This window comes from Triticum aestivum, chromosome 1A (genome assembly GCF_018294505.1).
Source record: "Triticum aestivum cultivar Chinese Spring chromosome 1A, IWGSC CS RefSeq v2.1, whole genome shotgun sequence".
NCBI lineage: Eukaryota > Viridiplantae > Streptophyta > Magnoliopsida > Poales > Poaceae > Triticum > Triticum aestivum.
Window position 1 is genome coordinate 429,770,614 of NC_057794.1, and position 15,752 is coordinate 429,786,365.

Consider the following 15,752-nt stretch of genomic DNA (forward strand, 5'->3'; position numbering starts at 1 on the left):
AGCACCTAAGCACCGGTCCACCCACATATCAAATTATCAAAGTAGTGAACACAAATCAAACCAACGTGATGAAAGTGACTAGATGAAATTCCCGTGTACCCTCTATTGAATTCAGGTGGGCCATATATTTCAACACCCTCAAGAATGCTTTGCTTATCATAAGAGACCGTTTTGGCCTGTCCTTTGCCTCAAAAGGATTGGGCTACCTTGCTGCACTTTTGTTACTATTATCGTTACTTGCTCGTTACAAATTATCTTGCTATCAAACCACTCTGCTACTTACAATTTCAGCACTAGCAGACAATAACTTACCGGAAACTACTTGTCATTTCCTTCTACTCCTCGTTGGGTTCGACACTCTTACTTATCGAAAAGAGCTACAATTGATCCCCTATACTTGTGGGTCATCATACCTCATCATGCTCGCGAACATTTATGCATACTGGGAGCGTACGTGATCCCCAGTTCCTGAGCCAGAGCCATCACCTGATCCATATCAGCAGTCTATTTATCAGTGGGAGCCGTAGGAGCTCGCCAATCGGTGGAACCCCAAGGATCCTCCTTAGTACACCGGAGAGGGCTACTTTGATCCATGGGCTTAGACCAACTTAGGCCAAAAGCCTAAGCTTGGGGAGTACGTATTTCTCACCGACATTACATTCATGTTCACACACTCATTCTAGTTGTTAGTGTTCATACTTTCTATTGTACTATCCATGCTAGTTTATTTTACTTTTCCCACTTTCTTCTTGTGCATGTGAAAAGCTTTGAGAAAAACAAAAAAATATTAGTTGTAGCTTCTGTTTAGTTTCCTTTCCATGTTCATTTAGTTGTAGTATTAAAAGAAAACCCAAAAAGATTTCTTGTTCTTCTTTTGCTTGTTGGGAGCTTTCCCATGTAAATAGTTTTTCTCGTTCTTGTTTTTGCTTTCTTCAGAAAAACAAAAACTCCAAAAACATTTTAGTGTGTTTCTTTGAAATTCTTTTCTTTTCTTTGGGGGTCAAAAGGAGAAGACCACGATGAAAATGTTGAGTGGTCCTCATATACCCACTCTGCCATGACGTGACAACATAAAGTAAATTCATTTTTCATTTTGGGACTGGGCATCCCTAATACCTTTGTCGTACTATCGTGCAATGACAAGTGAATAAACACTCATCTTGAGAATAACACATCTAGCATGGAAAAATATCGGCCACCCCCTATCGTTTCATGAGCAGTATGAGCACACAAAAGAGAAATTTATTTTGAAGATTAGACATGGCACATACAAATTTGCTTAGAACGGCACGAAAATACCGCATATAGGTAGGTATAGTGGACTCATATGGCAAAACTAGGTTTAAGGATTTTGGATGCACAAGTAGTAATCCCACTTAGTACAAGTGAAGGCTAGAAAAAGATTGAGAAGCATCCAACCAAGAAACGAAAAATCACATAAGCGAGCATTAAGCATAACTAACACAGAATAATGCGCCACAAGTAGGATATAATTTCATTGAATAACTATTGACTTTCGTGATTGTATAGGGAATCACAAACCTTAACATCAATATTCTTACTAAACCATAATTACTCATCAACATGACTCACATATCACTATCATCATATCACAAAACTATTACAAAGAATCAAGTTTATTTTGTCCAATGATCTTCATGAAAGTTTTTGTTATATACCTCTTGAATATCTATCACTTTGGGAGAAATTTCATATGTTGCTTTTGATAGCTCAAACAGATCTAAGTGAAGAACATGAGCATAAAATTTGCTTCTCTCAAAATAATATAAGTGAAGGGTGAAAGAATTTCTTCAAAATTTTACTAACTTTCAAATAAATCTAAGTGAAGCATGAGAGCATTTCTTCAAAAATAATAAAGCACACCGTGCTCAAAAAGATATAAGTGAAGCACTTGAGCAATTCCATAGCTCAAGAAATTTAAGTGAAGCACATAGAGCAATTCTAACAAATCATAGCATAATTTTGGCTCTCTCAAATAGGTGTGTTCAGCAAGGATAGATGACACAAACTAAAAAGTAAAGCAAGCAAAGACTCATATAATACAAGATGCTCCAAGCAAAACTCAAGATATATGACGACTAAAAATATAGCTCCAAGTAAAATACTAATGGTCGTTAGAAGAAAGAGGGGATGCCACTCGGGGCATCCCCAAGCTTAGTTGCTTGTTCCTCTTTGGATAATAACTTGGGGTGCCATGGGCATACCCAAGCTTAGGCTCTTCTTACTCCTTATTCCTTCATCCATTGCGATCTCACCCAAAACTTGAAAACTTCAATCACAGAAAACTCAACAAAACCTTCGCGAGATCCGTTAGTATAACAAAGCAAATCACTACTCTAAGTACTATTGCAAACTCATTCATATTTTATTTTTGCATTATATCTACTGTATTCCAACTTTACCATGGCTTATACCCTCCAATACAAATCATGGATTCATCAAAATAAGCAAACAACACAAAGAAAAGAGAATCTGTCAAAAACAGAACAGTCTGTAGCAATCTGGAAACTTTGAATACTTCTGCAACTCCAAAAATTCTAAAACATTAGGACAACGTAGGAAATTTGTATATCAATCTTGTGTACAAAAATCAAGATTTTATCGCGCTTCTATGATTTTTATTAATTCTATGACTGGCGCACAAAGTTTCTGTTTTTTCAACAAGATCGAAGCAACTATCATCCAACATGATCCCGTAGGCTTTGCTTGGCACAAACACTAATTAAAACATAAAAAAACAATCATAATAGTAGAGTAATTGTGCAAACACTCAAGAACCGAAAGAAATAGGCAGAAATAAATTTTATTCATTGGGTTGCCTCCCAACAAGCGCTATCATTTTATGCCCCTAGCTAGGCATAATGCATAGATCTAAGCATTGTCATATTTATTTCTAGATCCATAAGATGCCCTCATGATTGATTCATATGGTGGGTTAATTCTTGTTCTAGGGAAGTGTTCCATTCCCTTTCTTAGTGGAAATTGAAATTTAATATTGCCTTCTTTCATATCAATCACGACACCAATGCTACGTAAAAACGGTCTACCAAGTTTAGTTGGACAAGACGAATTGCAATCAATATCAGGAACAATAAAATATATTCCTATTTGCAAGAATAAGAACATAATTAATTCTTCCCAGGCTTTTTAATAGTAGAATCCACTAAGTACAAATTTAAAGAACACTCTTCAATACTGGTAAGACCAAGCACATCACATAAAAATTTCATAATTGTAGAAACACTAGCACCCAAATCACATAAAGCAAAACACTCATAGTTTTTAATCCTGACTTTAATGGTGGGTTCCCATTCATCATGTAATTTTCTAGGTAATGAGATCTCTAATTCCAACTTTTCTTCCAAAGCTTTCATCATGGCATCTACGATATGTTTAGTAAAAGCTTTATTTTGTTCATTAGGATGGGGTGAATTTACCATGGATTGCAACAAATAAATACAATCAATCAAAGAAAAATTATCATAATTAAAGTCTTTGTAATCCAAAAGAGTGGGCACATCACTAGTTAAAGTCTTGACCTCTCCAAACCCACTTTTATCAAAATTTTCAACAAGATTTTCACCCTCCGAATTATCGGGACGCCTTCTAGCTAAACTTGACTCCTCTTCAATCCCTTTATCATCAATCTTAATTTTAGTAAACAAGGAATCAATAGAAGAAACACCAATCATTTTAAGATCTTCATCATTTTTATGAAAGCAATCACTAGAAAATGCCTTTTCTAAAAATTCTCTTTTAGCTCTAAGCATAGAGGTTCTTTTATTATATTCATCCTTAGAAAACACCTTTACTTGATTCATCAACCTTAGGCACACAAATTTTCAACTTGAGATTTTCTACATCATGAAAAATTCTATCAATGCTTCTAGACATATCATCAATCTTATTCAACTTTTCTTCTATCATAGTATTAAAATTCTTTTGAGCATTGATAAATTCTTTAATAGTATTCTCAAGATCAGAGGTGTTCCTATTATATTATAAGAAGGATTACCATAGGAATTACCAGAATTATCAGAGGAATTTCCGAGAAAAGGTCTAGGATTAACATTACCTCTATAAACATTGTTATTGAAATTATTTTGCGAGACAAAATTCACATCTACGGAATCACTATTTTGCTCAATCAAAGTAGACAAAGGCGCATCATAAAGATCAATAGGAGCACTTTTATTAGCAACCAATTTCATAAGAGCATCAACTTTTTCACTCAATGTACTAATTTCTTCAACCAAATTAATTTTCTTACTAGTAGGTGCTCTTTCGGTATGCCATTGTGAATAATTTGCCATAATATTGTCTAGCAATTTAGTAGCTTCACCCAAAGAAATTTCCATAAAAGTACCACCTGCGGTAGAATCGAAAAGATTTTTAGAACAAAATTCAATCCTGCATAAAAACTTTGTAAGATCATCCAAAGATTTAAACCATGTGTAGGAAAATTTCTTAACATCAATTTCTTCTTTCCCAAGATTGCGCAACATGTTCATGCTCAGGTTGCTTAAAATTCATGATTTGAGTCCTAAGGGAAATAATCTTTGCAGGGTGGAAAATACTTAGTAATAAAAGCATCTTTGCACTTATCCCAAGAATCAATACTATTGCGAGGCAAAGAAGGAAACCAAATTTTTGCATGATCTCGCAAAGAAAACGGGAATAATTTCAACCTCAAAATATCATTGTCCACATCTTTTTTATTTTGCATATCGCATAATTCTACGAATGTGTTCAGATGGGACGCGACATCCTCATTAGGAGTACCGAAAAAACTGATCTTTCATAACAAGATTCAACAAAGAGGCATTAATATCACAAGACTCCGCACTAGTGGCGGGAGGAGCAATCGGGGTGCTAATAAAATCATTATTATTCGTATTGGAAAAGTCACACAACTTGGTGTTCTCTTGAGCCATCGTGGCTACGCAAACAATGTTGCACACAAAACAGATCTGACGAGAAAGCGGCGAATGAAAAAGAGGGTGAATAAAACCATGATTTTTTGTGAAATGGGGGAGATGAAAATGAGAGGCAAATGGCAAATAAAATAAATTGCAAGGAGATCAGATTTGTGATTAGGAACCTGATAGATGTTGATGATGTATCCCCGACAACGGTGCCAGAAATTCCTTTCGATGCGGCTTGAACTACGTCGGTATTTCCCCAAGAGGAAGGGATGATGCAGCACATCTACAGTAGGTATTTCCCTCAGTGATGAGACCAAGGTTATCAAACCAGTAGGAGAACCAGGCAACACTATGTAAACGGTACCTACACACAAAGAACAAATACTTGTAGCCCAACGCGTAAGAGGGGTTGTCAATCCCTCCCGGGTAAAAGATAGATTTGTTATGTAGTAGATTGGATAAATAGATCTCACAATAAGGCAAAATAAAATAAAGAAAGAAAAAGTGCAGCAAGGTATTTTTGGGTTTTTGGAACAACAGATCTGAAAATAAAAGCGAATAAAAATAGATCTCGAAGGCAAATATGATAAAGAATATACCAAGGGGACATATATTTCACTATTGGCTTCTCTCAAGAAAAATAGCATAAGGTGGGCAGACAAATTACTGTTGGGCAATTGATAGAACTTCAAATAATTATGAAAATATCCAGGCAATGATCATTATATAGGCATCACGTCCAAGATTAGTAGACCGACTCCTGTCTACATCTATTATATTATTCCACACATTGACCGCTATCCAGCATGCACCTAGTGTATTAAGTTCATGAAGAAACGGAGTAATGCAATAAGAACGATGACATGATGTAGACAAGATCTATTCATATAGGAATAGACCCCATCTTGTTATCCTTAATAACAACGATACATACGTGTCATGTCCCCTTCTATCACTGGGATTGAGCACCATAAGATCGAACCCATCACAAAGCACCTCTTCCCATGGTAAGAAAAATCGATCTAGTCGGCCTAACCAAACCAAAGATTCAAAGAAGAAATATGAGACTATAAGTAATCATGCATATAAGAGATCAAAACTCAAATAACTTTCATGGATAAAATAGATCTTATCATAAACTCAAAGTTCATCGGATCCCAACAAACACACCGCAAAAAGAGTTACATCAAATAGATCTCCAAGAGGCAATTGTATTGAGAATTAAAAGAGAGAGAGAGGAAGCCATCTAGATACTAACTACGGACCCGAAGGTCTACAATGAACTACTCACGCATCATCGGAGAGGCACCAATGAGGATGGTGAACCCCTCTGTGATGGTGTCTAGATTGGATCTGGTGTTTCTGGAACTTGCGGCGGCTCGAATTGTGTTTCGTCGACTCCCCTAGGGTTTTAGATTTCGGGGTATTTATAGAGCAAATAGGCGGTGCGGGAGGCGGCCGAGGTGGGCACAACCCACCAGGGGCGCCTGGGCCCCCAGGCATGGCCAGGTGGATTGTGCTCCCCTCGAAGCCCCCCTATGGTACTTCTTTGGCCCATCGTGTGTCTTCTGGTCCAGAAAAAATCTCCAAAAAGTTTTGCTGCATTTGGACTCGTTTTGGTATTGATTTTCTGCGAAGTAAAAAAACAAGCAAAAAATAGCAACTGGCACTGGGCACTATGTCAGTAGGGTAGTCCTATAAATGATATAAAGTTTGTATAAAATGATTGTAGAACATCCAAGAATGATAATATAACAGCATGGAACAATAAAAAATTATAGATACGTTGGAGACGTATCAGGTAGTCGTACTCACTACTCGTTCATATGTTCCTACTCTTGCACCAATTAACCTACCAATGTTATTTTACTCTGGATGACTAAGAAGAAATCTCGTCGTGCTAGTAGTAGTCAGACCCGGAATAAATGATGACCGTGGTGGTGATAATCCTCCACCGCCACCCTATGTCGAAGCTATGATGCAACAGTTTGAGCTGAAATGACAGTTTATAGGGAGCTTAGTGGACCGCATGGGAAGTAACAATGCTCGTGTGGAGGCTGGCTCGATCTCACTTCAGAAGTTCGTGCGCCTCAACCCTTCCATTTTCCGCTACTCCACCAAACCCATGGATGACGATGATTGGCTTCGTGACATCCTGTTTGAGATGGAGTCAACTAATGTTGCCCCTGCTAGTTGTGTCACCTTTGTAGCATTTCACGTGAAGGGTCCAGCTCCTCAATGGTGGGAAAGCCATAGACGTACGATGTCCATTGGAAAAGCCACCACTTGGCTTGAATTCTAGACTGTCTTACGTGCACGTCACATTCCTCAACAACTGGTGGACAAAAATAAGGAGTTCTGCAACCTCTCTTAGGGCAATATGATAGTGTATGAATATGAGAGGGAATTCCACAACATGTCTCGCTACGCTGAAGATGACGTCTCCACTGACGCACGCAAGCAGGAGAAGTTTCATGAAGGACCGGAACCATATCTGAAGCACACCCTTAGTTGTTGGGGAACGCAGTATTTCAAAAAGAATCCTACGACCACGCAAGATCTATCTAGGAGATGCATAGAAATGAGAGGGAGAGTGTGTCTACGTACCCTCGTAGACCGAAAGCGACGCAGTTGATGTAGTCGAACGTCTTCGAGATCCAACCGATCAAGTACCGAACGCACGGAACCTCCGCGATCTGCACACGTTCAGCTCGGTGACGTCCCTCAGACTCTTGATCCAGTTGAGGCCGAGGGAGAGTTTCGTCAACACAACGGCGTGGTGACGGTGATGATGAAGTTATCGGCGCACGGCTTCGCTTAAGCACTACGACAATATGACCGAGGTGTAAAACTATGGAGGGGGGAACCACACACGGCTAAGAGATTGTCTGTTGTGCCTTTGGGGTGCCCCCTGCCCCCGTATATAAAGGAGGGGAGGAGGAGGCCGGCCAACAAGGGGTGCGCCAGGGAGAAGGGAGTCCTACTAGGACTCCAGTCCTAGTAGGATTCGACCCACCCTTTTTTTTCCTTCTACCGGAGGGGGAAAAGGGGAAGGAGAGGGAGTAGGAGAAGGGAAGGGGGGTGGCGCCCCCTTCCCAAGTCCAATTCGGCCTCCTCCCTTGTGGGGGGTGCACCAGCCCCTTGTGGGCTGGTTAGCCTCCCTCCTATGGCCCATAAGGCCCATATCTTTCCCCGGGGGTTCTGGTAACCTCCCGGTACTCCGAAAAAATGCCCGAACCACTCGGAACCATTCCGATGTCCAAATGCACCCTTCCAATATCTGAATCTTTACCTCTCGACCATTTCGAGACTCCTTGTCATGTCCATGATCTCATCCAGGACTCGAACAACCTTCGGTCATCAAATCACATAAACTCATAATACAAATCATCATCGAACGTTAAGCGTGCAGACCCTACGGGTTTGAGAACTATGTAGACATGACCGAGACACATCTCTGGTCAATAACCAATAGCAGAACCTGGATGCTCATATTGGCCCCTACATATTCTACGAAGATCTTTATCGGTCAAACCGCATAACAACATACGTTGTTCCCTTTGTCATCGGTATGTTACTTGCCTGAGATTCGATCGTCGGTATCATCATACCTAGTTCAATCTCATTACCGGCAAGTCTGTTTACTCGTTCCGTAATGCATCATCCCGCAACTAACTCATTAGTCACATTGCTTGCAAGGCTTATAGTGATGTGCATGAAGGAAATATGCCCTAGAGGCAATAATAAAGTTATTATTTATTTCCTTATTTCATGATAAATGTTTATTATTCATGTTAGAATTGTATTAACCGGAAACATAATATATGTGTGAATACATAGACAAACAGAGTGTCACTAGTATGCCTCTACTTGACTAGCTCGTTAGTCAAAGATGGTTATGTTTCCTAACCATAGACATGAGTTGTCATTTGATAAACGGGATTACATCATTAGGATAATGATGTGATTGACTTGACACATTCCGTTAGCTTAGCACTTGATCGTTTTAGTTTACTGCTATTGCTTTCTTCATGACTTATACATGTTCCTATGACTATGAGATTATGCAACTCCCGATTACCGGATGAACACTTTGTGTGCTACCAAACGTCACAACAAAACTGGGTGATTATAAAGGTGCTCTACAGGTGTTTCTGATGGTACTTGTTGAGTTGGCATAGATCGAGATTAGGATTTGTCACTCTGATTGTCGGAGAGGTATCTCTGGGCCCTCTCCGTAATGCACATCACTATAAGCCTTGCAAGCAATGCAATTAATGAGTTAGTTGCGGGATGATACATTACGAAACAAGTAAAGAGACTTGCCAGTAACGAGATTGAGCTAGGTATTGAGATACCGACAATCGAATCTCGGGCAAGTAAAATACTGATGACAAAGGGAACAACGTATGTTGTTATGCGGTTTGACCGATAAAGATCTTCGTAGAATATGTAGGAACCAATATGAACATCCAGGTTCCGCTGTTGGTTATTGATCGGAGACGTGTCTCGGTCATGTCTACATAGTTCTTGAACCCGTAGGGTCCGCACGCTTAATGTTTGGTGACGATCGGTATTATGAGTTTATGTGATTTGATGTACTGATTATAGTTTGGAGTCCCGGATATGATCACGGACATGATGAGGAGTCTCGAAATGGTCAAGACATAAACATCGATATATTGGACGACTATATTCGGATACCGGAAGTGTTCCAGGTGATTTCGAAGAAAACCGGAGTGCCAGAGGGTTACCGGAACCCCCCCGGGAGAAGTAATGGGCCACACGGGCCTTAGTGGAGAGAGAGAGGGCCGGCCAGGGTAGGCCGCCCCATCCCCCTCTGGTCCGAATTGGACTAGGGAAGGGGGGCGGCACCCCCCTTTCCTTCTCCCTCTCCTCCTTCCTTTCCCCGTCCTAGTAGGAGTAGGAAAGGGGAGTCCTACTCCTACTAGGAGGAGGACTCCTCCTCCTGGCGCGCCCTGCAAGGGCCGGCCGGCCTCCCCCTTGCTCCTTTATATACGGGGGCAGGGAGCACCCTAGGACACACAAGTTGATTGTTCCAAGCCGTGTGTGGTGCCGCCTCCACCATAATCCACCTCGATCATATCGTAGTGGTGCTTAGGCGAAGCCCTGCGTCGGTAGCAACATCATCACCATCATCACGCCGTCGTGCTGACAGAACTCTCTTGTGAAGCTCTGCTGGATCGGAGTTCGTGGGACGTCATTGAGCTGAACATGTGCTGAACTCGGAGGTGCCGTACGTTCAGTACTTGGATCGGTCGGATTGTGAAGACGTACGACTACATCAACCGCGTTCTCATAACGCTTCCGCGCTTCCGCTTACAATCTACGAGGGTACGTGGACGATACGCTTCCCTCTTGTTGCTATGCATCACCATGATCTTGCATGTGCGTAGGAAGATTTTGAAATTACTACGTTCCCCAACGGTGCATTACCGAGAGGGCCCAAAGATACCTCTCTGATACACTGAGTGACAAATCCTAATCTTGATCTATGCCAACTCAACAAACACCATCAGAGACACTTGTAGAGCATCTTTATAATTGCTCAGTTATGTTGTGACATTTGATAGCACACAAGGTGTTCCTCCGGTATTCGGGAGTTGCATAATCTCATAGTCATAGGAACATGTATAAGTTATGGAGAAAGCGATAGAAGTAAACTAAACGATCGAAGTGCTAAGCTAATGGATGGTTCTTGTCCATCACATCATTCTATAATGATGTGATCCCGTTCATCAAATAACAACACATGTCCATGGCTAGGAAACTTAACCATCTTTGATTAACGAGCTAGTCAAGTAGAGGCATACTAGGGACACTCTGTTTTGTCTATGTATTCACACATGTACTAAGTTTCCGGCTAATACAATTCTAGCATGAATAATAAACATTTATCATGATATAAGGAAATATAAACAACAACTTTATTATTGCCTCTAGGGCATATTTCCTTCAGTCTCCCACTTGCACTAGAGTCAATAATCTAGTTCACATCGCCATGTGATTTAACACAAATATTTCACATCACCATGTGATTAGTTCACATCGCCATGTGACTAATACCCAAAGGGTTTTACTAGAGTCAATAATCTAGTTCGCATCGCTATGTGATTAACACCCAAAGAATACTAAGGTGTGATCATGTTTTGCTTGTGAGAGAAGCTTAGTCAATGGGCTGTCACATTCAGAGCCATATGCATTTTGCAAATTTTCTATGTCTACAATGCTCTACATGGAGCTACTCTAGCTAATTGCTCCCACTTTGAATATGTATCCAGATTGAGACTCAGAGTCATCCGGATCGGTGTCAAAAGCTTGCATCCATGTAACTCTTTACGACAAACTCTTTTATCACCCCCATAACCGAGAAATATTTCCTTAGTCCTCTAAGGATAATTTTGACCGTTGTCCAGTGATCTACTCCTATATCACTATTGTACTCCCTTTCCAAAATCATGATAAGGTATACAATAGGTCTGGTACACAGCATAGCATACTTTATAGAACCTATGACTGAGGCATGGGAATGACTTTTCATTCTCTTTCTATTTTCTGCCATGGTCGGGTTTTGAGTCTTTACTCAACGTTACACCTTGCAACACAGGCAAGAACTCCTTCTTTGACTGTTCCATTTTGAACTACTTCAAAAAACTTGTCAAGGTATGTACTCATTGAAAAATCTTATCAAGTGTCTTGATCTATCTCTATAGATCTTGGTGCCCAATATGTAAGCAGCTTCACCGATGTCTTTCTTTGAAAAACTCCTTTCAAACACTCCTTTGTGCTTTCCCAAAAATTCTACATCATTTCTGATCAACGATATGTCATTCACATATGCTTATTAGAAAGGCTGTAGTACTCCCACTCACTTTCTTGTAAATAAAGGCTTCACCACAAGTCTGTATAAAACTATATGCTTTGTTCGACTTATCAAAGTGTATATTCCAACTCCGAGATGCTTGCACTAGTCCATAGATGGATCACTGGAGCTTGCACATTTTGTTAGGACCTTTAGGATTGACAAAACCTTCTTGTTGTATCATATACAACTCTTCTTTAATAAATCCATTAAGGAATGCAGTTTTGATATCCATTTGTCAGATTTCATAAAATGTGGCAATTGTTAACATGATTCCGACAGACATTAAGCATCGATACGAGTGAGAAAATCTCATCGTAGTCAACATCTTGAATTTGTCAGAAACTCTTTTTGACAAGTCGAGCTTTGTAGATAGTAACATTACCATCAGCGTCAGTCTTCTTCTTGAAGATCCATTTATTCTCTATGGCTTGCCGATCAACGGGCAAGTCAACCAAAGTCCATACTTTGCTCTCATACATGGATCCCATCTCAGATTTCATGGCCTCAAGCCATTTCGCAGAATATGGGCTCATCGTCACTTCCTCATAGTTCGTAGGTTCGTCATGGTCCAGTAACATGACTTCCAGAACAGGATTACCATACCACGCTGGTGCGGATCTTACTCTGGTTGACCTACTAGGTTCGGTAGTGACTTGATCAGAAGTTTCATGAACATCATCATTAGCTTCCTCACTAATTGGTGTAGGAATCACTGGAACTGATTTCTGTGATGAGTACTTTCCAATAAGGGAGCAGGTAAAATTACCTCATCAAGTTCTACTTTCCTCCCACTCACTTATTTTGAGAGAAACTACTTCTCTAGAAAGGATCCATTCTTCGCAACGAATATCTTGCCTTCGGATCTATGATAGAAGGTGTACACAACAGTCTCCTTTGAGTATGCTATGAAGACACATTTCTCCGATTTGGGTTTGAACTTATCAGGCTGAAACTTTTTCACATAAGCATTGCAACCCCAAACTTTAAGAAACTACAACTTAGGTTTCTAGCTAAACCACAGTTCATATGGTGTCATCTCAACGGATTTTTAGACGCTGCCCTATTTAACGTGAATGCAGTTGTCTCTAATGCATAACCCCAAAACAATAGTGGTAAATCGGTAAGAGACATCATAGATCGCACCATATCTAATAAAGTACAGTTACAATGTTCAGACACACCATTACACTGTGGTGTTCCAGGTGGCGTGAGTTGCGAAACTATTCCACATTGTTTCAAATGAAGACCAAACTCATAACTCAAATATTCTTCTCCATGATCAGATCGTAGAAACTTTATTTTCTTGTTACAATGATTTTCCACTTCACTCTAAAATTCTTTGAACTTTTCAAATGTTTCATACTTATGTTTCATCAAGTAGATATACCTATATCTGCTAAAATCATCTATGAAGGTAAGAAAATAACGATACCCGCCGCAAGCCTCAACACTCATCGGACCGCATACATCAATATGTATTATTTCCAATAAGTCAGTTGCTCGCTCCATTGTTCTGGAGAACGGGGTCTTAGTCATCTTGCCCATGAGGCATGGTTCGCAAGCATCAAGTGATTCATAATCAAGTGATTCCAAAAGTCCCTCGGCATGGAGTTTCTTCATGCGCTTTACACCAATATGACCTAAACGGCAGCGCCACATATAAGTTGCATTATCATCATTAACTTTGCATCTTTTGGCTTCAATATTATGAATATGTGTATCACTACGGTCGATATTCAATAAACCATTTATATTGAGTGTATGACCATTGAAGGTTTTATTCATGTAAGTAGAACAACAATTATTCTTTGACTTAAATGAATAATCGTATTGCAATAAACATGATCCAATCATATTCATGCTCAATACAAATACCAAATAACATTGATTTTAGGTTCAACACTAATCCCGAAGGTAAAGGGAGTGTGCGATGGTGATCTTATCAACCTTGGAATCACTTCCAACTTATATCATCACCTCGCCCTTAACTAGTCTCTGTTTATTTTGCAACTCCCGTTTCAAGTTACTACTCTTAGCAACTGAACCAGTATCAAATACTGAGGGATTACTATAAACACTAGTAAAGTAGACATCAATAATATGTATATCAAATATACCTTTGTTCACTTTGCCATCCTTCTTATCCGCCAAGTATCTAGGACAGTTCCACTTCCAGTGACCATTTCTTTTGAAGTAGAAGCACTCAGTTTCAAGCTTGGGTCTAGCTTTGGGCTTCTTCATGGGAGTGGCAACTTACTTGCCATTCTTCTTGAAGTTCCCCTTCTTTCCCTTGCCCTTTTACTCGAAACTAGTGGTCTTGTCAACCATCAACACTTGATGCTTTTCTTGATTTCTACCTTCGCTGATTTCAGCATCGCGAAGAGCTCAAGAATTGTATTGTTCATCCCTTGCATATTATAGTCCATCACGAAGTTCTAGTAACTTGGTGATAGTGACTAGAGAACTTTTTCAATCACTATCTTATCTGGAAGATTAACTCCCACTTGATTCAAGCGATTGTAGTACTCAGACATTCTAAGCATATGCTCACTGGTTGAGCTATTCTCCTCCATCTTGTAGGCAAAATACTAGTCAGAGGTCTCATACCTCTCGACTCGGGCATGACTCTGAAATACAAATTTCAGCTCTTGGAACATCTTATATGCTCCGTGTCGTTCAAAACGTTTTTGAAGTCCCGGTTCTAAGCCGTAAAGCATGGTGCACTAAACTATCAAGTAGTCATCATACCGAGCTTGCCAAACATTCATAACGTCTGCATCTTCTCCTACAATAGGTCCGTCACCTAGCGGTGCATCAAGGACATAATACTTCTGTGCAGCAATGAGGATAATCCTAAGATCACGGAGCTAGTCTGCATCATTGCTACTAACATCTTTCAACTTATTTTTCTCTAAAAACATATTGAAAATAAAATAGGGGAGCTATACGCAAGGTATTGATCTACAACAACATAGATATGCAAAATAATATCAGGTACTAAGTTCATGATAAATTAAAGTTCAATTAATCATATTATTTAAGAACTCTGACTTAGATAGACATCCCTCTAATCATCTAAGTGATCACGTGATCCATGTCAACTAAACCATGTCCGATCATCACGTGAGATGGAGAAGTTTTCAATGGTGAACATCACTATGTTGATCATATCTACTATATGATTCACGCTCGACCTTTCGGTCTTAGTGTTCCGAGGCCATATCTGCATATGCTAGGCTTGTCAAGTTTAACTCGGGTATTCTGCGTGTGCAAAACTGGCTTGCACCCGTTGTATGTGAACGTCGAGCTTATCACACCCGATCATCACGTGGTGTCTCCGCACGACGAACTATAGCAACGGTGCATACTCAGGGAGAACACTTGTACCTTGAAATTTAGTGAGAGATCATCTTATAATGCTACCACCGTACTAAGCAAAATAAGATGCATAAAGTATAAACATCACATGTAATCAAATAAGTGATATGATATGGCCATCATCATCTTGTGCCTTTGATCTCCATCTCCAAAGCACCGTCATGATCACCATCGTCACCGGCTTGACACCTTGATCTCCATCGAAGCATCGTTGTCGTCTCGCCAACTATTGCTTCTATGACTATCGCTACCGCTTAGTGATAAAGTAAAGCAATTACATGGCGATTGCATTTCATAAAATAAAGCGACAACCATATGGCTCCTGCCAGTTGCCGATAACTGTTACAAAACATGATCATCTCATACAACAATTTATATATCATCACGTCTTGACCATATCACATAAGAGCAAGCCCTGCAAAAACAAGTTAGATGTCCTCTAATTTGTTCTTGCAAGTTTTACGTGGCTGCTACGGGCTTCTAGCAAGAACCGTCCTTACATACACATCAAAACCACAACGATTTTTCGTCAAGTGTGTTGT